The 25,000-nt window shown below is 49.0% G+C and overlaps 1 pseudogene; it reads left to right on the forward strand.

Moving 5' to 3' along the window:
• The first annotated feature begins 11,039 nt into the window (after positions 1–11,039).
• LOC121561472 lies at positions 11,040–13,363 on the forward strand (annotated as a pseudogene).
• Positions 13,364–25,000: the final 11,637 nt, after the last annotated feature.

Below are 25,000 nucleotides of genomic sequence, written 5' to 3' on the forward strand. Positions count from 1 at the left end.
TAACACCTAACAAACACTTTAGCATAGCCCAGGCCCTGATGTTTCCTCATATCCCAGCGATAATGTCTTGCATTACACCTGGGAAGAAAACACTTCAAATTGCTCAACTTGCCATTGGCCTCAGAACCCCATATTGAAGCTTATAGAGACCCCCCAACCGATGTACAAAACAATCTTAAAAGTGTCTACTTTGGTTTAGATACAAGCATCAAGAAACACGAGAAATGCATTTTACTTTTGTGAAAATCAGTTTCTTGGAACTAACTTGCTTACCATTTTCCCATGTGATTTCTTCCTTCACAGACTTATTACCTCTTCCTAAATATTTGTTAAAAATGATACATTTTTGTGCATGGTTTCCTAGAAACCCTTTGGCTCAACTTACCCCACTCTCCCCTATACTATACAAGTGTTAAAGCACGTCTGTTGGTTGGCCCGCAATTGCTCTTTGTCCTTGTGTTACTGCATCAAAAGGTCATATATAATTATATGTATGGCTACTCTGTAAAACATCCCCCTTTTGCCAATGGCTCCCAGTTAAAGTTAAACAATGCTGATATGAACATTTCTACATGGAGCCTGTATTCACGTGTCCCAGAGTAGGACTGATGATCTAGGATCAGGTCTCCCCTGTCAATATAATCGTATTTATTATGATGTAAAAGGAAAAACTGATCCTAGATCATCATCATGGCGGATTCGACCAATCAGGTTACTGTATGTACTGGGACCTTTAGTGAAGAGTCCAGATCAAACAAAGCCTGGCAACCAACTTGATTGGATACCACACCAGGGATGTGATTAGAGTATGTATGTTACAGAGGGCACAGGTGACCTGAAGCATGTGTTAAAAAGGGGAAATGGTCATCTTTGCGGGGGGCTAGCTAGCAGTTACGCCCTATGCCGTAATGTGTTCAGGTTCAAGTTTTAAATATAGTTTCAGAACTATATTTATTCACAGGTTTGTGTTGTTTCTGAAGCATGTGTTACTGAGAAATGGTTATATTCTCTGTGGCTAGTTAGCAGTTACTACTTATGCCATAATTATCATGACATTTGCCTGCCAACCATTTGTGTCCTTCCCGAGGTGAACGTCTCAAACAGCGTGTTTTTCAGCAGGCCTAGTGTTTCTGAGACTATCCAAGTGTGAAAATCTAAAAATGTTAATACTTTCTAATCATCTGCATCTGTTCTCCCGTGTCAAAATTAACCTCAGTGTTTCTCCCAATCAGTGAAATGACAGGGCATGGGCCCATGCCAAACGGTGCACTACTTTTGACCAGGACTCACTGTATCACTGTATAAGGAATATGGTGCCATTTGGGGCATAACCCAATGTGTTGTTGTTTTTTTGGCATCTCTTTTCCCAATTACACATAATCAACCTCCCAAAAGGTTAGAAAGACAGAAAAAAACACATCTCCACCACATGACTCCACGTGGTTCCTGTTGGAAAGAGTCAAGGGGTTTAGTGAATAATTGTGTGTGTGTGTGTGTGTGTGTGTGTCTGTGTGTGTGTTTCTGTGTGTGTGTCTCTGTGTGTGTGTGTGTGTGTGTGTGTGTGTGTGTGTCTGTGTGTGTGTATCACCACATATTATGACAGCCACAGACAGAGAACCAATGTGGTGAGGCGTCTCTCTAATCATTATAGTAAATTACACAATCAGATCCCCACTGTTCTCCACATTCTGTGTCAGTGTGTGTGTGTGTGTGTGTGTGTGTGTGTGTGTGTGTGTGTGTGTGTGTGTGTCAGTGTGTGTGTGTGTGTGTGTGTGTGTGTGTGTGTGTGTGTGTGTGTGTGTGTGTGTGTGTGTGTGTGTGTGTGTGTGTGTGTGTTTGTGTCACATCCCCACTGTTCTCCATGTCTCTATTGTAATAAAGTCATACATTATAATTGTGTTGCATCCTGTTTTCTTTACACACAGACGGATACATTTTGTCACAGATTTGTATTGTTTTTGAGATATCAAATAGAAGGATCTCCAGATGATTCCTTTACACACAAGATATATTTGACTTCATATCATTGGTTATATATTTAGAATATAAATATTTGACTTTATATCATTGGTTATATATTTAGAATAGATATATTTGACTTCCTTTCATTGGTTATATATTTAGTATAGATATATTTGACTTCGTATCACTTCATATTCAAGCAGACCACCATAGTCCCTGTGACCAAGAACACCAAGATAACCTGCCTAAATGACTACAGACCCGTAGCACTCACGTCTGTAGCCATGAAGTGCTTTGAAAGGCTGGTCATGGCTCACATCAACACCATTATCCCAGAAACCCTAGACCCACTCCAATTTGCATACCGCCCCAACAGATCCACAGATGATGCAATCTCTATTGCACTCCACACTGCCCTTTCCCACCTGGACAAGAGGAACACCTATGTGAGAATGCTATTAATTGACTACAGCTCAGTGTTGAAAACCATAGTGCCCTCAAAGCTCATCACTAAGCTAAGGACCCTGGGACTAAACACCTCCCTCTGCAACTGGATCCTGGACTTCCTGACGGGCTGCCCCCAGGTGGTAAGGGTAGGTAACAACACATCTGCCACGCTGATCCTCAACACGGGGGCCCCTCAGGGGTGCGTGCTCAGTCCCCTCCTGTACTCCCTGTTCACCCATGACTGCATGGCCAGGCACGACTCCAACACCATCATTAAGATTGCCGACGACACAACAGTGGTAGGCCTGATCACCGACATCGATGAGACAGCCTTTAGGGAGGAGGTCAGAGACCTGGCCATGTGGTGCCAGGATAACAACCTCTCCCTCAACGTGATCAAGACAATTCTCATCGACGGGCTGTAGTGGAACAGGTTGAGAGCTTCATGTTCCTTGGTGTCCACATCACCAACAAACTATCATGGTCCAAACACACCAAGACAGTCGTGAAGAGGGCACGACAAAGCCTGTTCCCCCTCAGGAGACTGAAAAGATTTGGCATGGGTCCTCAGATCCTCAAAACATTCTACAGCTGCACCATTGAGAGCATCCTGACTGGTTGCATCACCGCCTGGTTTGGCAACTGCTCGGCCTCCGACCGCAAGGCACTACCGAGGGTAGTGCGTACGGCCCAGTACATCACTGGGGCCAAGCTTACAGCCATCCAGGACCTCTATACCAGGCGGCGTCAGAGGAAAGTCCTAAAAACTGTCAAAGACTCCAGCCACCTTAGTCATAGACTGTTCTCTCTGCTACCGCACGGCAAGCGGTACCAGAGCGCCAAGTCTAGGTCCAAAAGGCTTCTTAACAGCTTCTAGCCCCAAGCCATAAGACTCCTGAACAGCTAATCATGGCTACCCGGACTATTTGCATTGCCCCCCCCCCACCCCCCACCCCCACCCCTCTTTTACGCTGCTGCTACTCTGTTTATTATCTATGCATAGTCACTTTAACTCTACCTACATTTACATATTACCTAAATTACCTCGACTAACCGGTGCCCCCGCAGACATTGACTCTGTACCGGTACCCCCTGTATATAGCCTCCCTAATGTTATTTAATTTTATTGCTGCTCTTTAATTATTTGATATCTTTATTTCTTATCTATTTTTTACTTAACACTTTTTTATTCTTTCTTAAAACTGAATTGTTGGTTAAGGGCTTGCAAGTAAACGTTTCACTGTAAGGTCTACTACACCTGCTGTATTCGGCGCATGTGGCAAATAAAATGTGATTTGATTTGATTTATTTAGTATAGATATATTTGACCTCATATCATTGGTTATATATTTAATATAGCCAATTAAATGAGGGGGTGTCAGAGAGTACATTCTTTATTTCCCTGGACACCTTTTGGCACAGCGTGTGTGTGTGTGTGTGTGTGTGTGTGCGTGTGTGTGTGTGTGTGTGTGCGCATTTGAAATATTTACCTGAATTCTTTACCACCCCAATAAATGTGTCACTACCAAAACATTGTGAAAAAGTAGCAATAAAGAGAGAACTGTGCACAGTAGTGATACTTTTGATTAACCTTCTATTACAGATTCATTTGAGAAATTGTATTTGCATACCAAATTAACAAAATAGTAAACACGTGATTTTTAAACATGATTTTCAAAACCTTTCAATTTAATTTAAAGAAATATAATCTCTATTGTTCTCTGTAAAATGTTCAATGTTGATTGTATGAATCTGAAACTTGTTGATTGATTTAATTACTTACGCATCTAATTAATTATTTTTGTTAGATGTTGATCACTTTACATATCTTTATTTTGCCAAAATAACGGGCGTTTTGGTGTCAAGTCTAAATCATAGAGATAAATGGAGGACTCATTTTAGTATAGACGTTGCCATGGAGGCCTTCCACCATTTTAATGTAGTCCACTGGGTGTGGATTCCTATGTGTTGGGAGCGATCAGCCAATGATCAGAGAGCATTGCCTATGGTTTGTAAACCAAAGACTAAGGTGTCCCGAGTGGCGCAGTGGTCTAAGGCGCTGCATTGCAGTGCTAGCTGTTCCACTAGAGATCCTGGTTCGAATCCAGGCTCTGTTGTGCGGGCCACGACCGGGGAGACCCATGGGGCGGCGCACAATTGGCCCAGGGTAGGGAGGGAATGGCCGGCAGGGATGGTCAGTTGATAGAGCATGGCGTTTGCAACGCCAGGGTTTGTGGGTTCGATTCCCATGGGGGGCCAGTATAAAAATAAAAAATAAAAATAAAGGGTATTCTAAGTGTAAGTCGCTCTGGATAAGAGTGGCGTCTGCTAAATGACTAAAATGTAAGTAAATGTTGATAGACAGCATCTTGAGGGGTATTTGATTCAATGGCTCGAACGGCGACTTACATAGCGCTCGAGTACCAAAGCCAAATCCCACTGAGGAAGCGTGACTCTAGGTGTTGGCCTAAGTCGCCGCGTTCCTAATAGGAAGCGTTTCACTAGAGGGTGACTAAAGACATTGTCTCTGCCAAAACCCTCATGACAAGCTGAAATCGCTGCTGCAAACACTCTAATCGTGGCAGGCGATTTTTGCTTATCAAACATGAGCTGCAGAAAAGAGAGAATACTCTCCACCTGACAGCTCATGGGGTCCACACCTTGTGTGACACACCATCGTGAAAACACGTTCCATCTACTGGCATACATCTTAGAAGTGGAACTGGCACGTGAACCCTGTATGGTCCTGATCACTGCATCAGATAACCCACGGCGCTCTAGCCTGTCCCTCTCAGCAGCCAGGCCTTCAGTGGTTGGCCGATTATGGGCAATTTCCCTATCGTGCCAGCCGCCTGAGACAACGCGTCCCGTCGATGTGGAATTGGCCAAGGTGGCGCAATCAACATCTGACTCATCTCCGCAAACCACAGAGCCCCGGGCGATCGGGCGCTATCAGTATCACTGACAGCCCCCTGACCTCACCCTGGCTAGCAGTGGGAGAATGCAGGACAGCGGAGGGAATGCATACAGGAGAACTCTCGGCCACGGTTGGTGCGCCAAGGCGTCCCTTCCCAGTGGCGGTTCGTCCTGTTCCCTCAGAGAGAACCACAGAGGACATTGCGCGTTCACGCGTGACGCGAATAGGTCCACCTCGGCTCTCCCGAATTGTTCCCAAATCTGGAGAACAATGTCTGGATGCAGACACCACTCGTCGTCTCGAGGACCCCCTCTTGACATGAGGTCTGCTCCTACGTTCAAGTAGCCCGGAATGTGTGCTGCTCTCAATGAGCGAAGGTGCTCGTGAGCCCACAGCCACAGTTCCTCTGCCGCCCGATGGAGAGCAGGAGGCCTGACTCCACCCTGGCGATTTATGTGGGCTACTGTGGTCCGGTTGTCTGACCAGACCAGCACATCGCGACCCCGAAGGGTAGACGCGAAGTGGGTCAGAACCAGTCGAACCGTTTCCAACTCCAGGAGGTTGATGTGACGACCTGATTGAGGCCACACACCTCTTATCGCTTGTGTCTGACATGTCCCTCCCCATCCCGTCAGGGACGCATCCGTGAATACTGGGATGTGAGAGGACACCTTTCCTATCGGGACTCCGTGCGTGAGAACGCGCGAGTTTCTCCAATAGTTTAGGTCTGCACTGAGCGAGAGGGGAACCACCACCAACCGATGACGTTGACGCAATGGGTCTAGTCTTAGTTGGCGAACCATCGCTGCGTCCTGCGCATGTGCAGGAGTCCCAGCGGAACCACAGAGTGGGCTGACGACATGAGACCCAAAAGTGACATGATCGACAGCGCCGTCACCGTGTGATTCGGACGACACTTCCTTAGGGCTAGCAACAAGGCTACCCTTCGGGGGTCCGAAATTCGAGCCCTCATCCTCACAGTGTCTAGCTGTATCCCCAGGTAGACAATCTGATAAGTGGGCCAGGGCGCGCTCTTTTTCCAATTCACAGCGAACCCCAGACTTGTGAGATGCATCACTGTCTGTGTTGTGTGAGTGATCGCCAGCTCTGCTGACGGGGCGAGAACCAGTAGGTCGTCCAGGTAGGCTAGTAGCCGTATTCCCTGACGACGCAACGGTTCCAATGCCGCCTCCACACACTTGGAAAATGTGCGAGGTGCCAGGGCGTACCCAAATGGCATCCTCGTGTATTCGTACGCCACCCCTTGAAAGGCGAACCGCAGAAACTTCCTGTGAAGCGGCTGAACCGGCACATGAAAGTACGCGTCCTTTAGGTCTATGCTCGTACAAAAGTCCCCTCTCTGGACACATTCCAGCAGACGTTTTGTCGTTAGCATTCGGAAGGGCCGTTTGGTTATGCTCTCGTTGAGAATGCGTAAATCCAAAATCGGCCTCACTCCCCCCGTCTTTTTGGGCACTAGGAAATAAGGCGAATATAGGCCTTTGTTCCTTTGCTCCCGGGGAACTACTGTCACCGCCTCCTTCGCCAAAAGTTCCGTAATCTCTGTCATCAGAGCGGCCACTTTGTCTGGCATTTTCATCACCGTCTCCACCACTCCCCTGAACGGGGGTGGGGTCCGGTGGAATTGGAGAGCATAACCCTTCTGCAACGTCTGTTCTAGCCAGCGTGAGAGGGTGCAGCTTCTTCGCCACTGCCAGCAATGCAGAGAAAGTGGCTGGGCGCGAAGCTGTGGTGCATCCAGTAGGAAGGACCTGTATTCCTCTATGGCCCTTACCGCCACTGTTCCCCAACATTAAAGTGGTGGAACAGCCCAAGGTGGGCCTCCCGTGAAAGGGAGAGGAAATGCGTTCTGAGAAAGAAAGAGGAGTAGGGACATCGGTTAAACCCGTAACCGTCGTATTCCTGCCCTCCTTGAACGCATCGCGGGGTCTGAATTGCGCTGACCGAGGCCACAGCCTGCGGCAGGGCACCATCCCCAGCAAGCGATTGCGTCATCTTAGGTGATGATTCGCTATCAGAGCCCTTCACTACAGTACTCCTAGAAGTCTGTAGTATGAGGTCTCTATGAGGTAAAAACAAGGCGGCGCCTTGATACCTTCTTAACTTTCACCTTCTGTGTGTGTTCAACTCTGCACCCCTGGTGGGTTGAGTCACGCTCAGTGTGGTGAGTATTAGCGCGTTCAAAGGGAAGTGGGGGCGCCGATACACTGGGCACCTTCGTGACCGTGGTAATCGGGCCCTTCTTGAACGCAGCATGGGTCTGGGTCGTACTAACAGAGACCTTAGTCTGTGATAGTGCGCCATCCCCAATTTGGTTATTATCAGCGCGTTCTGAGAGAAAACGGGGGGCGCCGATACGTTGGTTACGCCCGTAACCGTAGTAATCAGGCCCTCCGTGACCGCAGCACGGGTCTGAACTGCACTGACTGAGGCGTTAGCCTGAGACAGAGCGCCGTCCCGAATAGCGGTCGCGTCATCATGCCATTATCTGGCTGAGACTGCAGCCTGCTATGTGAGACACTCACTACAGCACTCCTAGGAGTCTGTAAAGTGAGGTCTTTATAAGGTACACTTAATACCTTTTATATACCTGCCTTATGTGTGCATTCAGCAACGCACCATGGTGGGCTGAGCTGCACTCATAGTGGTAAGAGAGAGAGCGAGAGTGAGGAAGGTCGAACGCTCTCGGATGTATTATGGAAAAGGGGCTCTTTTTTGACAGTGTCAAGTAGAGCCAACCCTTTATTACACACATCAACAAAAAACATTCTCCTCCATACACTCAACGGTAGAGTGGGGGGGACAGTGGGCTCGGTCACAGCAGGCGCTGTGCCGTCTTCCGTTCTCTCCCCCTCGCCTGTCATAAACGGCGTCTCTTCTGGCCGCCCTTCGGGTGATGCCAGGATGACGCTTTAATGACCTCTCTCGCCGGCACCTCTGGCGCTGCAGGGGGGGGGACGAGGCCCGCTCCCTTGCTGCTGGAGGCCGCCGTCTGACGCCAAGCTGTAGCGAGAGTAACGGCCGCCCTTCCTCATATCCACTTCCGGGTTGGAGGGAATGGGGGGCAGCTTAATCTCCCGCTGTTTAGCAGCCCACTCAATGAGACCTGAGAATTCAGGCACAGAGAGGCTGTGGCGTCATCATCCAGGGATGTAATGACCTCACAATTTCCCGAAGGAAAAGGGGTGTTAAACATCTGGGTCAGTGTAATGAATTGTTCCAATAGAATATTCATTTCTTCCCCAATAGCCCTGTCATCTCCTGAGTCAGCGCCTTCAGATGATGCCTCAGAAGCTGAGACTAACACTGATAGCACATCCTCAAGAGGAATATCCTCCCTAAAAATGCCCAACGCTGCTTCCACTCCTTCAAAAAGGAGGGCGCAGCTGGCGCATAGTGGGGGATTAATGAAGCTGTCCCTGGCGTGCTGTGTCCCTCAACCCACGAAACATATGTCGGGGGGGTCGACAGCCGCCAAGGGGAACAGCGACATTGAGCTCTGAAAAGAGCTTTTGTTAAATACTTACCCTATGGATAAGCTTGGTGTGCTCATTGTAGGACGACGTCGATGATCTGGAAAATCGACGGCGTTTTCTTCGTCCTGAGTCTTCTCTTCGTCTCTTCTTGGCTTCTTCAGTCTAGTCCAGTCGCTGAAGAAAAAGGGAGGCTGATTGAGGGGAGGCACCCCCTCTTATAGGGACACCTGTACTCCTATTGGCTGTAGGTGTGTGCATAATTTTGTCTCAGGCTGCTGCTGCCTTAGGGCAGAGGGTAAACCACTAGGAGCAGAGCTCCCCTATGGGGCGGAGCTCCACGATATAGAACGGCAGTGTATCAAATACTTGTTCTCCCCACTGTAGTTGGCTTATATGTTTGACTTGGTGGAGTGGAGCAGAGAGGGGGATGGGAGCAGAGAAGGGGATGGGAGGCTGATCATTGATTGGCTGTAGTGTAGGGTGTGTCATACAATGTATCAAAATTCCAACTGCTAGCTCAAAATCTCACTCAAATGTACCACTAATATGAAAATGTTCCACAGATTGTCTTGCAGAATACTATGCACTGACAAAACATTTAGTGTTACAAATCAAAGCTTAACATTAAAATATGTGATTTCAAATGACTAAATAAAATTCAGACAGGCCTGTTATGTGCTCTCTAACACAAACATAAACTGTGTTGTTGTCAACCTTTTCACAGATCTAGGATCAGGTGACCTCCACAGAATGTTAACATTAGCCACAAATATCTGACTTCTGCAGAGTGCACAACCAACAGTTTCACAGGTCAACACGTCTCTGCCCAGGGTTGCCATGTATGCTTTTTTGGGGTTTATTGAGGTACTTTGGAAACTTTGCTGCAGGTGAAAGGTTTTGGTCGCTGGGTGCAAGGTTTTATACTACTTCTATATTGCAACTTTACCAACATGGCATTTTAAAACATTTATTAATTTCCCTGTAATCTGCTGAAATTGTGCTAGTTTTCAGGCTTTGAAGGCAGGTTTGAGTGACTTCTTAGAAATTAGCAATTGACCTGGCAAGCCTGTCTCTGCCTTGAGCACAATCACCAGTAAAGTAGCTGGGCAGCACCTTTTTAAGGAAGAGGAGGATGGTTGCAGATGTTTACGTTCATGCAAGAAGGTAAGCTATTAACTAAACTGCTAACCAATATTTTAGCTAAAATTGTATTTGTATTTGGTGTATTGGCAAGCAATGCATGTTCCCGTTGTCTTTATTTTTAATTAATTAATGTTAGCTCCCAAATGTCTTTCGGTGGAATCCAACATGCATTGACAATGTTGTGTCAGATATACTGCGTCATGACATTGAAATTGGTAGGCTTATCCAAACAATTCATAAATGTGCAATTGTTACTTTGCATGTTTCTACCTTATACTTATTTACTGCTAGCTAAGGGTTAGCGTGCTAGCTAAGGGTTAGCGTGCTAGCTAAGGGTTAGCGTGCTAGCGATGCTAACGATGCTAGCTATGTTGGCAAGCTAGCTAATAAGTTTAGCATAATTGGTAAACATGTCTTTGATTCAGAATACATCAATACACTGTGGTTAACCCAATGTTACATGCATTGGAAAATAAAATTGCTAGTGTAACTTGAATTGGTTTACAAGCTAGCTAGAAAAGCCAGTTCCTTTTCATCTGTTTTGTCAAGCTATAAGCCTGCATGTGTGCTAAAATATTTAATTAAATCCCCTCATTAAATTAATATATTTAAGTTGCATCAGTTTTTTATAGCCCTTTCTTACCCAAATACCATTTTTTCCGTTGGAATAATTTGGATGAAAATAAGAAATATGTGAAAGGAAATAAGTGACCAGATTTTGTTATTGAAAACCCTGGACATTCACTTCTTCACTATCCAACTCGGCACTAAGGGTGGAGGGGGGTGCACAGACGCAGGGTGGCCGCTAGGTGGGTGACTCAAAGCGGTGTGCTCGTCATGCTTCGACATGTCAAGGGAGGTTAGTAATCTGGCTTCAGCCCTACACCGGCGTCAACAGCCGGAGCAATGCTAGCCCTGACATGTCTTTCCGAGCCTATTTAAATCCCGGGAGACGGGGAAGTGGTTCCTACTGCTAGCCCTACACCGGCGTCAACAGCCGGAGCAATGCTAGCCCTGACATGTCTTTCCGAGCCATTTCAATCCCGGGAGACGGGGAAGTGGTTCTACTGCTAGCCCTACACCGGCGTCAACAGCCGGAGCAATGCTAGCCCTGACATGTCTTTCCGAGCCTATTTAAATCCCGGGGAGACGGGGAAGTGGTTCCTACTGCTAGCCCTACACCGGCGTCAACAGCCGGAGCAATGCTAGCCCTGACATGTCTTTCCGAGCCTATTTAAATCCCGGGGAGACGGGGAAGTGGTTCCTACTGCTAGCCCTACACCGGCGTCAACAGCCGGAGCAATGCTAGCCCTGACATGTCTTTCCGAGCCTATTTAAATCCCGGGGAGACGGGGAAGTGGTTCCTACTGCTAGCATCCGAGCTGAAGCACTTTATGTACAGAATATGAAGGGTGTATTATAGAGATGTGTGTGTGTGTGTATATAAGGGACGTCTACTCTTTAGTACTTCTATTTATTTAGATAGGTAAGCTTGTTTCTGTCTTCCAAAGCTTGTCTTGACGTGTATGTAATTGTATACTTTTATAAGGCATTGCATGTTAACTTTGACATTTTAAATGTATTTTTTGCTCTACTCTTCAACAGGTGAAAGACAGAAAAGTCGGCTTTGGTACCCTCCGGAAATCACGTGTCTAGACTCGCGCTCTCCTATGCACCTGCTGAGGCAAAGAGGGAGCTGAGAGTTTTGATGCTAGGGGAGAGTGGTCTGTCTGTAAGGAGCGCCGCAGAAATTCTTTTTTCACCCGAGTTTTAAAGGAAAAGTCTTGGAATAGACAGAAAGGAATGGATTTCACGGTATCCCACCTCGGCTCTGTATTGATTATTCTCATTGCAGGTGTAGCCCATGGCCTGGAGATCACATCCCAGGGGCCCACGTCCATAGAGAAGGCCAGCAGTGAGAGCGTCAAGCTGGACTGCCAGTTCTCTCTGGCCCCCGAGGACTCTGGCCCCCTGGACATTGAATGGAGCCTGCTGGCCTCCGACAACCAGAAAGAGGATAAAGTGGTGATCCTGTACTCTGGGGACAGGGCCTATGAGGACTACTACCCTGCAGTGAAGGGGGCGGGCCCACTTCAACTCAGCCGACCCTAAGAATGGCGACGCCTCCATCAACCTAACGGGTCTAAAGTCTAGTGACACTGGGACCTATCAGTGCAAGGTGAAGAAGGCCCCGGGCATCCGCAGCAGGAAGATGCTGCTGACCGTCATGGTGAGGCCTTCCAAGCCCAGATGCTATGCCGAGGGCCCCACCCAGGAGGGTAAGGACGTGGTCCTGAGGTGTATGTCCAGTGAAGGTACCAACCCCCTGCAGTACACCTGGGAGAAGACCAGCGACAACAAACTGCTGCCTGCCTCCGCCGTGCTAGACCCTGTGGGAGGCACCATGAACGTAAGGAACGCGTCCACCAGCTCCTCGGGAACCTACCGCTGCACAGCTAAGAACCGAGTGGGCATGGAGGAGTGTATTCTACAGCTTGGCATCACTCCCCCCCAACACTGCTGGTATCATAGCTGGAGCCATCATCGCTGTTCTGCTGGCCCTCATCATCATCGCCATCATCCTCTTCTGCTGCTGCCGCGCCCGCAACAGGAAGAAGTATGAGAAGGAGATCTCCTACGAGATCAGAGAGGACGTCCCCCCCTCCGAAGAGCCGCGTGTCGACAGCCCGCTCCTTCACCAGCGTGGGCAGCCAGCGCTCCTCCCTGGGCTCCATGTCCCCCTCCAACCTGCACGAGTATGCCCTCAAGCCCCAGTACGACAAGATCCCCTCCGTGGAGGAGTACGAGAGGCCCCCAGCCACGCACCCCTGCCCCCGCCCGTCGCCAGCAAGATGGCCGGCCCCAACCTCAGCCGCATGGGCGCCATCGCCGTCATGATCCCGCCCAGAACAGGGACGGCTCCATCGTGTAGTGGAAAGAAACAGAGAAAGTCTTTGTTGCCTGTACCCTGCTGATATAGAAACCACACGTCTTTGGCTCAACTTTAGTTAATCAAGTTATTGTTTGCGTGAAGCAGACAGATGAAAACCGTTAAGACCCTCAATGGACATTATATCCCAGACTTTTCAGTTTCCATAATATTTTCTAGTCTCATATTTTAATTAAGTTAAATATTTGATGTTGTGAATTTCCAATTGCAGTATATCTTAGTTTACTCCTAGAATAGTGGATATTAGTTCATTTCTAAGGAAGGAATAGTTACTCTTCATGTGTTGTTAGCAGCCAAACTACTGGTATAGAAGTTGTGTAGGTGTTGCCTCTGGATTCTTCTCCACATAGTTAGATTTACACTAGTTTCACTATTGGTTGTCGCTTTCATCAACTAAGTACTACATACAGTAGATGCTCTCAAAAAAATATAAAGGCTTTTGTCTTGGTTCTGTTGTTTTTCCTGTTGATATACTGTTTTACCTACTTTAGTTGAATGAACTGATTGTCACTCTAGATAAGAGCATCTGCTAAACTAGAATACAAATGCACTGTCATTTACTTATTTTAAACATAAATGGTGAGCTATGATTGGCTAGCAGGTCCCCTTGGTTTTGAAGACATGTCACACAGCTTTGGGGAGAATTGTCAGGGGGTCTATCTGTCTGTGAGGAAGTCTGAGTCAGAGAGAGAGATTGGTGTTTATCTTAGTTAGAATGTTAGAACATTCAGTCACCTCTTGACTTCCACTCTGACTCACTGGGGTTCAAATGGACCTCTGGAATGTCAAACTAGTCTGGGACTCCTTCCTCTCTGTTGTTCATCAGGGAGACAGTTATCTCAGACTGAGAGGCTGCATTGATGCTTTAGTTTATAGGGTGTTGAGTGTTTAACTGGTCCACATTGATTGCTGGAGAATATGTTTACAGTCTGTGTAATCTGCTTTTATGATAAGGAACTGATGCCTTCGTGGCAGTGATCAATCACAATAGCCTCCTGTCAGCTAGAGAAGTATATGGGATGGAGTCATATATTTCTACTCAGTACAGTGATCATGTGTCTTATCAGTTGCCTGTCTAAAATGGGACCCAGAATACTCTTATTGAGTTGTCTGGATCAGTATGGGATGAGGTGTATCAACTAGACTGGGACAGAACTGTCTGGATCAGTATATGGAGAGTAACGACTAGACTGGGACAGAACTGCCTGGATCAGTATATGGAGAGAGGTGTATCGACTAGACTGGGACAGAACTGTCTGGATCAGTATGGGATGAGGTGTATCAACTAGACTGGGACAGAACTGTCTGGATCAGTATGGGATGAGGTGTATCGACTAGACTGGGACAGAACTGCCTGGATCAGTATATGGAGAGAGGGTATCGACTAGACTGGGACAGAACTGTCTGGATCAGTATATGGAGGGAGGGTATCGACTAGACTGGGACAGAACTGCCTGGATCAGTATGGGATGAGGTGTATCAACTAGACTGGGACAGAACTGCCTGGATCAGTATGGGATGAGGTGTATCAACTAGACTGGGACAGAACTGCCTGGATCAGTATATGGAGAGAGGGTATCGACTAGACTGAGACAGAACTGTCTGGATCAGTATATGGAGAGAGGGTATCAACTAGACTGGGACAGAACTATTGATGGTGCGGTCTTATCCTGAGACATTCCCAGACTTCTACTCTTGACCTCTGGCAGCACCCCTGTTACGCTCTTCCTCTTGACCTCTGGCAGCACCCCTGTTACGCTCTCTCCTCTTGACCTCTGGCAGCACCCTGTTACGCTCTCTCTCCTCTTGACCTCTGGCAGCACCCCTGTTACGCTCTCTCTCCTCTTGACCTCTGGCAGCACCCCTGTTACGCTCTCTCTCCTCTTGACCTCTGGCAGCACCCCTGTTACGCTCTCTCTCCTCTTGACCTCTGGCAGCACCCCTGTTACGCTCTCTCTCCTCTTGACCTCTGGCAGCACCCTGTTACGCTCTCTCTCCTCTTGACCTCTGGCAGCACCCCCTGTTACGCTCTCTCTCCTCTTGACCTCTGGCAGCACCCCTGTTACGCTCTCTCTCCTCTTGACCTCTGGCAGCACCCCTGTTACGCTCTCTCTCCTCTTGACCTCTGGCAGCACCCCTGTTACGCTCTCTCTCCTCTTGACCTCTGGCAGCACCCCTGTTACGCTCTCTCTCCTTTTGACCTCTGGCAGCACCCCTGTTACGCTCTCTCTCCTCTTTGACCTCTGGCAGCACCCCTGTTACGCTCTCTCTCCTCTTGACCTCTGGCAGCACCCCTGTTACGCTCTCTCTCCTCTTGACCTCTGGCAGCACCCCTGTTACGCTCTCTCTCCTCTTGACCTCTGGCAGCACCCCTGTTACGCTCTCTCTCCTCTTGACCTCTGGCAGCACCCCTGTTACGCTCTCTCTCCTCTTGACCTCTGGCAGCACCCCTGTTACGCTCTCTCTCCTCTTGACCTCTGGCAGCACCCCTGTTACGCTCTCTCTCCTCTTGACCTCTGGCAGCACCCCTGTTACGCTCTCTCTCCTCTTGACCTCTGGCAGCACCCCTGTTACGCTCTCTCTCCTCTTGACCTCTGGCAGCACCCCTGTTACGCTCTCTCTCCTCTTGACCTCTGGCAGCACCCCTGTTACGCTCTCTCTCCTTTTGACCTCTGGCAGCACCCCTGTTACGCTCTCTCTCCTCTTGACCTCTGGCAGCACCCCTGTTACGCTCTCTCTCCTCTTGACCTCTGGCAGCACCCCTGTTACGCTCTCTCTCCTCTTGACCTCTGGCAGCACCCCTGTTACGCTCTCTCTCCTCTTGACCTCTGGCAGCACCCCTGTTACGCTCTCTCTCCTCTTGACCTCTGGCAGCACCCCTGTTACGCTCTCTCTCCTCTTGACCTCTGGCAGCACCCCTGTTACGCTCTCTCTCCTCTTGACCTCTGGCAGCACCCCTGTTACGCTCTCTCTCCTCTTGTGTGTTATGCTGTGGTGTTGACCTCTGACCCCCTGTGCTGTCTATTGTCAGGTGATATTCTACCTGGGGCAGTACATCATGAAGAAGCAGCTTTATGACATGAAGCAGCAACACCTAGTGCACTGTGCTGACGACCCACTGGGGGCTGTACTGGGAGTGGACAGCTTCTCTGTTAAAGAGCCACGGTGAGGGGACACACTGCAGGGAGTGGACAGCTTCTCCATCAAAGAGCCACACACAGACACTCTCACAATAACACACACACAGACACTCTCACAATAACACACACACAGACACTCTCACAATAACACACACACAGACACTCTCACAATAACACACACACAGACACTCTCACAATAACACACACACAGACACTCTCACAATAACACACACACAGACACTCTCACAATAACACACACACAGACACTCTCACAATAACACACACACACAGACACTCTCACAATAACACACACACACAGACACTCTCACAATAACACACACACAGACACTCACAATAACACACACACACAGACACTCTCACAATAACACACACACAGACACTCTCACAATAACACACACACAGACACTCTCACAATAACACACACACACAGACACTCTCACAATAACACACACACACAGACACTCTCACAATAACACACACACACAGACACTCTCACAATAACACACACACAGACACTCTCACAATAACACACACACAGACACTCTCACAATAACACACACACACAGACACTCTCACAATAACACACACACAGACACTCTCACAATAACACACACACAGACACTCTCACAATAACACACACACAGACACTCTCACAATAACACACACACAGACACTCTCACAATAACACACACACAGACACTCTCACAATAACACACACACAGACACTCTCACAATAACACACACACAGACACTCTCACAATAACACACACACAGACACTCTCACAATAACACACACACACAGACACTCTCACAATAACACACACACAGACACTCTCACAATAACACACACACAGACACTCTCACAATAACACACACACTGGGTTACTGATACAGGGCTGGGTTACTGATACAGGGCTGGGTTACTGATACAGGGCTGGGTTACTGATACAGGGCTGGTTTACTGATACAGGGCTGGGTTACTGATACAGGGCTGGGGTACTGATACAGGGCTGGGTTACTGATACAGGGCTGGGTTACTGATACAGGGCTGGGTTACTGATACAGGGCTGGGTTACTGATACAGGGCTGGGTTACTGATACAGGGCTGGGTTACTGATACAGGGCTGGTTTACTGATACAGGGCTGGGTTACTGATACAGGGCTGGGTTACTGATACAGGGCTGGGTTACTGATACAGGGCTGGGTTACTGATACAGGGCTGGTTACTGATACAGGGCTGGGTTACTGATACAGGGCTGGGTTACTGATACAGGGCTGGGTTACTGATACAGGGCTGGGTTACTGATACAGGGCTGGGTTACTGATACAGGGCTGGGTTACTGATACAGGGCTGGGTTACTGATACAGGGCTGGGTTACTGATACAGGGCTGGGTTACTGATACAGGGCTGGGTTACTGATACAGGGCTGGGTTACTGATACAGGGCTGGGCTGGGTTACTGATACAGGGCTGGGTTACTGATACAGGGCTGGGTTACTGATACAGGGCTGGGTTACTGATACAGGGCTGGGTTACTGATACAGGGCTGGGTTACTGATACAGGGCTGGGTTACTGATACAGGGCTGGGTTACTGATACAGGGCTGGGTTACTGATACAGGGCTGGGTTACTGATACAGGGCTGGGTTACTGATACAGGGCTGGGCTGGGTTACTGATACAGGGCTGGGTTACTGATACAGGGCTGGGTTACTGATACAGGGCTGGGTTACTGATACAGGGCTGGGTTACTGATACAGGGCTGGGTTACTGATACAGGGCTGGGTTACTGATACAGGGCTGGGTTACTGATACAGGGCTGGGTTACTGATACAGGGCTGGGTTACTGATACAGGGCTGGGCTGGGTTACTGATACAGGGCTGGGTTACTGATACAGGGCTGGGTTACTGATACAGGGCTGGGTTACTGATACAGGGCTGGGTTACTGATACAGGGCTGGGTTACTGATACAGGGCTGGGTTACTGATACAGGGCTGGGTTACTGATACAGGGCTGGGTTACTGATACAGGGCTGGGCTGGGTTACTGATACAGGGCTGGGTTACTGATACAGGGCTGGGTTACTGATACAGGGCTGGGTTACTGATACAGGGCTGGGTTACTGATACAGGGCTGGGTTACTGATACAGGGCTGTTTAATGTAGGGCTGGGTTACTGATACAGGGCTGGGTTACTGATACAGGGCTGGGTTACTGATACAGGGCTGGGTTACTGATACAGGGCTGGGTTACTGATACAGGGCTGGGTTACTGATACAGGGCTGGGTTACTGATACAGGGCTGGGTTACTGATACAGGGCTGGGTTACTGATACAGGGCTGGGTTACTGATACAGGGCTGGGTTACTGATACAGGGCTGGGTTACTGATACAGGGCTGGGTTACTGATACAGGGCTGGGTTACTGATACAGGGCTGGGTTACTGATACAGGGCTGGGCTGGGTTACTGATACAGGGCTGGGTTACTGATACAGGGCTGGGTTACTGATACAGGGCTGGGTTACTGATACAGGGCTGGGTTACTGATACAGGGGCTGGGTTACTGATACAGGGCTGGGTTACTGATACAGGGCTGGGTTACTGATACAGGGCTGGGTTACTGATACAGGGCTGGGTTACTGATACAGGGCTGGGTTACTGATACAGGGGCTGGGTTACTGATACAGGGCTGGGTTACTGATACAGGGCTGGGTTACTGATACAGGGCTGGGTTACTGATACAGGGCTGGGCTGGGTTACTGATACAGGGCTGGGTTACTGATACAGGGCTGGGTTACTGATACAGGGCTGGGTTACTGATACAGGGCTGGGTTACTGATACAGGGCTGGGTTACTGATACAGGGCTGGGTTACTGATACAGGGCTGGGTTACTGATACAGGGCTGGGTTACTGATACAGGGCTGGGTTACTGATACAGGGCTGGGTTACTGATACAGGGCTGGGTTACTGATACAGGGCTGGGTTACTGATACAGGGCTGGGTTACTGATACAGGGCTGGGTTACTGATACAGGGCTGGGTTACTGATACAGGGCTGGGTTACTGATACAGGGCTGGGTTACTGATACAGGGCTGGGCTGGGTTACTGATACAGGGCTGGGTTACTGATACAGGGCTGGGTTACTGATACAGGGCTGGGTTACTGATACAGGGCTGGGTTACTGATACAGGGCTGGGTTACTGATACAGGGCTGGGTTACTGATACAGGGCTGGGTTACTGATACATGGGCTGGGTTACTGATACAGGGCTGGGTTACTGATACAGGGCTGGGTTACTGATACAGGGCTGGGTTACTGATACAGGGCTGGGTTACTGATACAGGGCTGGGTTACTGATACAGGGCTGGGTTACTGATACAGGGCTGGGTTACTGATACAGGGCTGGGTTACTGATACAGGGCTGGGTTACTGATACAGGGCTGGGCTGGGTTACTGATACAGGGCTGGGTTACTGATACAGGGCTGGGTTACTGATACAGGGCTGGGCTGGGTTACTGATACAGGGGCTGGGTTACTGATACAGGGCTGGGTTACTGATACAGGGCTGGGTTACTGATACAGGGCTGGGCTGGGTTACTGATACAGGGCTGGGTTACTGATACAGGGCTGGGTTACTGATACAGGGCTGGGTTACTGATACAGGGCTGGGTTACTGATACAGGGCTGGGTTACTGATACAGGGCTGGGTTACTGATACAGGGCTGGGTTACTGATACAGGGTGGGCTGGGTTACTGATACAGGGCTGGGTTACTGATACAGGGCTGGGTTACTGATACAGGGCTGGGTTACTGATACAGGGCTGGGTTACTGATACAGGGCTGGGTTACTGATACAGGGCTGGGTTACTGATACAGGGCTGGGTTACTGATACAGGGCTGGGTTACTGATACAGGGCTGATGGGCTGGGTTACTGATACAGGGCTGGGCTGGGTTACTGATACAGGGCTGGGTTACTGATACAGGGCTGGGTTACTGATACAGGGCTGGGCTGGGTTACTGATACAGGGCTGGGTTACTGATACAGGGCTGGGTTACTGATACAGGGCTGGGTTACTGATACAGGGCTGGGTTACTGATACAGGGCTGGGTTACTGATACAGGGCTGGGTTACTGATACAGGGCTGGGTTACTGATACAGGGCTGGGTTACTGATACAGGGCTGGGTTACTGATACAGGGCTGGTTTACTGATACAGGGCTGGGTTACTGATACAGGGCTGGGTTACTGATACAGGGCTGGGTTACTGATACAGGGCTGGGTTACTGATACAGGGGGCTGGGTTACTGATACAGGGCTGGGTTACTGATACAGGGCTGGGTTACTGATACAGGGCTGGGTTACTGATACAGGGCTGGGTTACTGATACAGGGCTGGGTTACTGATACAGGGCTGGGTTACTGATACAGGGCTGGGTTACTGATACAGGGCTGGGTTACTGATACAGGGCTGGGTTACTGATACAGGGCTGGGTTACTGATACAGGGCTGGGTTACTGATACAGGGCTGGGTTACTGATACAGGGCTGGGTTACTGATACAGGGCTGGTTGGGCTGGGTTACTGATACAGGGCTGGGTTACTGATACAGGGCTGGGTTACTGATACAGTGGGCTGGGTTACTGATACAGGGCTGGGTTACTGATACAGGGCTGGGTTACTGATACAGGGCTGGGTTACTGATACAGGGCTGGGTTACTGATACAGGGCTGGGTTACTGATACAGGGCTGGGTTACTGATACAGGGCTGGGTTACTGATACAGGGCTGGGTTACTGATACAGGGCTGGGTTACTGATACAGGGGGCTGGGTTACTGATACAGGGCTGGGTTACTGATACAGGGCTGGGTTACTGATACAGGGCTGGGCTGGGTTACTGATACAGGGCTGGGTTACTGATACAGGGCTGGGTTACTGATACAGGGCTGGGTTACTGATACAGGGCTGGGTTACTGATACAGGGCTGGGTTACTGATACAGGGCTGGGTTACTGATACAGGGCTGGGTTACTGATACAGGGCTGGGTTACTGATACAGGGCTGGGTTACTGATACAGGGCTGGGTTACTGATACAGGGCTGGGTTACTGATACAGGGCTGGGTTACTGATACAGGGCTGGGTTACTGATACAGGGCTGGGTTACTGATACAGGGCTGGGTTACTGATACAGGGGGGCTGGGTTACTGATACAGGGCTGGGTTACTGATACAGGGCTGGGTTACTGATACAGGGCTGGGTTACTGATACAGGGCTGGGTTACTGATACAGGGCTGGGTTACTGATACAGGGCTGGGTTACTGATACAGGGCTGGGTTACTGATACAGGGCTGGGTTACTGATACAGGGCTGGGCTGGGTTACTGATACAGGGCTGGGCTGGGTTACTGATACAGGGCTGGGTTACTGATACAGGGCTGGGTTACTGATACAGGGCTGGGTTACTGATACAGGGCTGGGTTACTGATACAGGGCTGGGCTACTGATACAGGGCTGGGTTACTGATACAGGGCTGGGCTGGGTTACTGATACAGGGCTGGTTTACTGATACAGGGCTGGGTTACTGATACAGGGCTGGGTTACTGATACAGGGCTGGGTTACTGATACAGGGCTGGGCTGGGTTACTGATACAGGGCTGGGTTACTGATACAGGGCTGGGTTACTGATACAGGGCTGGGTTACTGATACAGGGCTGGGTTACTGATACAGGGCTGGGTTACTGATACAGGGCTGGGCTGGGTTACTGATACAGGGCTGGGTTACTGATACAGGGCTGGTTTACTGATACAGGGCTGGGTTACTGATACAGGGCTGGGTTACTGATACAGGGCTGGGCTGGGTTACTGATATAGGGCTGGGCTGGGTTACTGATACTGGGCTGGGTTACTGATACAGGGCTGGGTTACTGATACAGGGCTGGGTTACTGATACAGGGCTGGGTTACTGATACAGGGCTGGGTTACTGATACAGGGCTGGGCTGGGTTACTGATACAGGGCTGGGTTACTGATACAGGGCTGGGTTACTGATACAGGGCTGCGAAGGGCTGGGTTACTGATACAGGGCTGGGGTACTGTTACAGGGCTGGGTTACTGATACAGGGCTGGGTTACTGATACAGGGCTGGGCTGGGTTACTGATACAGGGCTGGGTTACTGATACAGGGCTGGGTTACTGATACAGGGCTGGGTTACTGATACAGGGCTGGGTTACTGATACAGGGCTGGGTTACTGATACAGGGCTGGGCTTGGTTTGTAGAGGCCTGTGCTGTGACTTCCCCAGCATCACCCAGGAAGTCTCCCTGCTTCTTCCGATGGACACACACACACATATGCACACAAACGGAATCACCCTGCCTGCCTTTTCCAGTGGAGCGCTACGCCTGACACCAGACAGTCTTTAATCAGTAGCTTTTTTGAGAGCAGGCCGCCCCGGTCAGTCGGTCAGTTGTGGTGATGGGGATTGGTAGGAGGCAGGTTCAACAACAACAGGGTGGTGGAGCGCTCAGAGTGCAGCCTCTAGGCTCCCTATCCTCTCCAACACCTCTCTCTGTCATCAAGTGGCACTTGGCCCTCTCCTCCTCCACTCCTCTCGTCCTCCACCCCTTTCCTCCTCCACCCTCTCCTCCTCCACTCCACTCCTCTCCTCCACCCCTCTCCTCCTCCACCCCTCTCCTCCTCCCTCCACTCCTCTCCTCCTCCACTCCTCTCGTCCTCCACCCCCTTTCCTTCTCCACTCCTCTCCTCCTCCACTCCCTCCTCTCCTCCTCCACTCCCTCCTCCTCCACCCCCTTTCCTTCTCCACTCCTCTCCTCCTCCTCCTCCACTCCTCTCCTCCTCCACCCCTCTCCTTCTCCACTCCTCTCCTGTTCTCTACAACGCAAAGCAGAGGCAGAGAGTTCAATGGTGACTTGAAGAGATCTCAGATCGTGGTCCGGAATGATAATGGGCCCAAAACAGGGTGCTTAAGGAGTTACCACACGTCTTAGAGAGAGTATAGAGAGAGAGATAGGGGATAGAGAGAGAGAGAGAGAGAGGGGAGAGAGAGAGAGAGAGAGAGAGAGAGAGAGAGAGAGAGAGAGAGAGAGAGAGAGAGAGAGAGAGAGAGAGAGAGAGAGAGAGAAAGAGAGAGGAAAGAGAGAGAGAGAGAGGAAAGAGAGAGAGAGAGAGAGAGAGAGAGAGAGAGAGAGAGAGGAGAGAGAGAGAGAGAGAGAGAGAGAGAGAGAGAGAGAGAGAGAGAGAGAGAGAGAGAGAGAGAGAGAGAGAGAGAGAGAGAGTGAGAAAGGAGAGGCAGAGAGACAGAGATGTTAGAGAGCTGGAGACCGAGAGAGAACAGAGAGGCAACACGTGATAGAGGGAGGAATACAGGAGTTTACTCTCCGAAGAAAGTTAGTTACTCGTTCCAAAACTTTCTAGGGTGAATTGGAGTACCGTAATCAATTATTACAATCACGATCAAAACATTCCATCTGTGCCTTGACTAACTGAATCAGATGTATTAATGCAGGGCTGGAACGAAACCATGCACGGCCAGTATCTCTCCAGAACTGAAATTGAAGAAGGATGTTACTGTAGTCTGGATGGTCTCAAACTATTTAGAAAGAGGAGCCCCCAACAAGCCAGAAACCCTGTTGTCAACCTCTATCAGTGGTGGACACAGTGGGAGTCGGCACCCTTAGTGTGTATTGAGAGGTGTTAACACCCCATGTTACCATAATCAAACTGTCACGAGGTAACTCTACTTTACACTCACTGATAAAAGACCATCGATTAGGATTATTAAAGTAGGGTATTTAGTGAGGTGTCAGAGATAGGGAGTATTAAACTGGGGTATTTAGTGGGGTGTCAGAGAATGGGAGTATTAAACTAGGGTATTTAGTGGAGTATCAGAGGTTGGGAGTATTACAGTAGGGTATTTAGTGAGGTGTCAGAGAATGGGAGTATTAAACTAGGGTATTTAGTGGAATATCAGAGGTTGGGAGTATTAAACTAGGGTATTTAGTGGGGTGTCAGAGATAGGGATTATTAAACTAGGGTATTTAGTGGAATATCAGAGGTTGGGAGTATTAAACTAGGGTATTTAGTGGAATATCAGAGATAGGGATTATTAAACTAGGGTATTTAGTGGAGTATCAGAGGTTGGGAGTGTTAAACTAGGGTATTTAGTGGGGTGTCAGAGGTAGGGATTATTAAACTAGGGTATTTAGTGGAGTATCAGAGGTTGGAAGTGTTAAACTAGGGTATTTAGTGGGGTGTCAGACATTGGGAGTATTAAACTAGGGTATTTAGTGGAATATCAGAGGTTGGGAGTGTTAAACTAGGGTATTTAGTGGGGTGTCAGAGATAGGGATTATTAAACTAGGGTATTTAGTGGGGTGTCAGAGGTAGGGATTATTAAACTAGGGTATTTAGTGGGGTGTCAGAGATAGGGATTATTAAACTAGGGTATTTAGTGGAATATCAGAGGTTGGGAGTATTAAACTAGGGTATTTAGTGGGGTATCAGAGAATGGGAGTATTAAACTAGGGTATTTAGTGGAGTATCAGAGGTTGGGAGTGTTAAACTAGGGTATTTAGTGGGGTGTCAGAGGTTGGGAGTGTTAAACTAGGGTATTTAGTGGAATATCAGAGGTTGGGAGTATTAAACTAGGGTATTTAGTGGAGTATCAGAGGTTGGAAGTGTTAAACTAGGGTATTTAGTGGAATATCAGAGGTTGGGAGTATTAAACTAGGGTATTTAGTGGAATATCAGAGGTTGGGAGTATTAAACTAGGGTATTTAGTGGGGTGTCAGAGATAGGGATTATTAAACTAGGGTATTTAGTGGAGTATCAGAGTTGGAGTAAACTAGGGATTTAGGGAGTATCAGAGGTTGGGAGTATTAAACTAGGGTATTTAGTGGGGTGTCAGAGATAG

Source organism: Coregonus clupeaformis, unplaced genomic scaffold (genome assembly GCF_020615455.1).
Source record: "Coregonus clupeaformis isolate EN_2021a unplaced genomic scaffold, ASM2061545v1 scaf2788, whole genome shotgun sequence".
In the NCBI taxonomy this organism is placed as follows: Eukaryota; Metazoa; Chordata; class Actinopteri; order Salmoniformes; family Salmonidae; genus Coregonus; species Coregonus clupeaformis.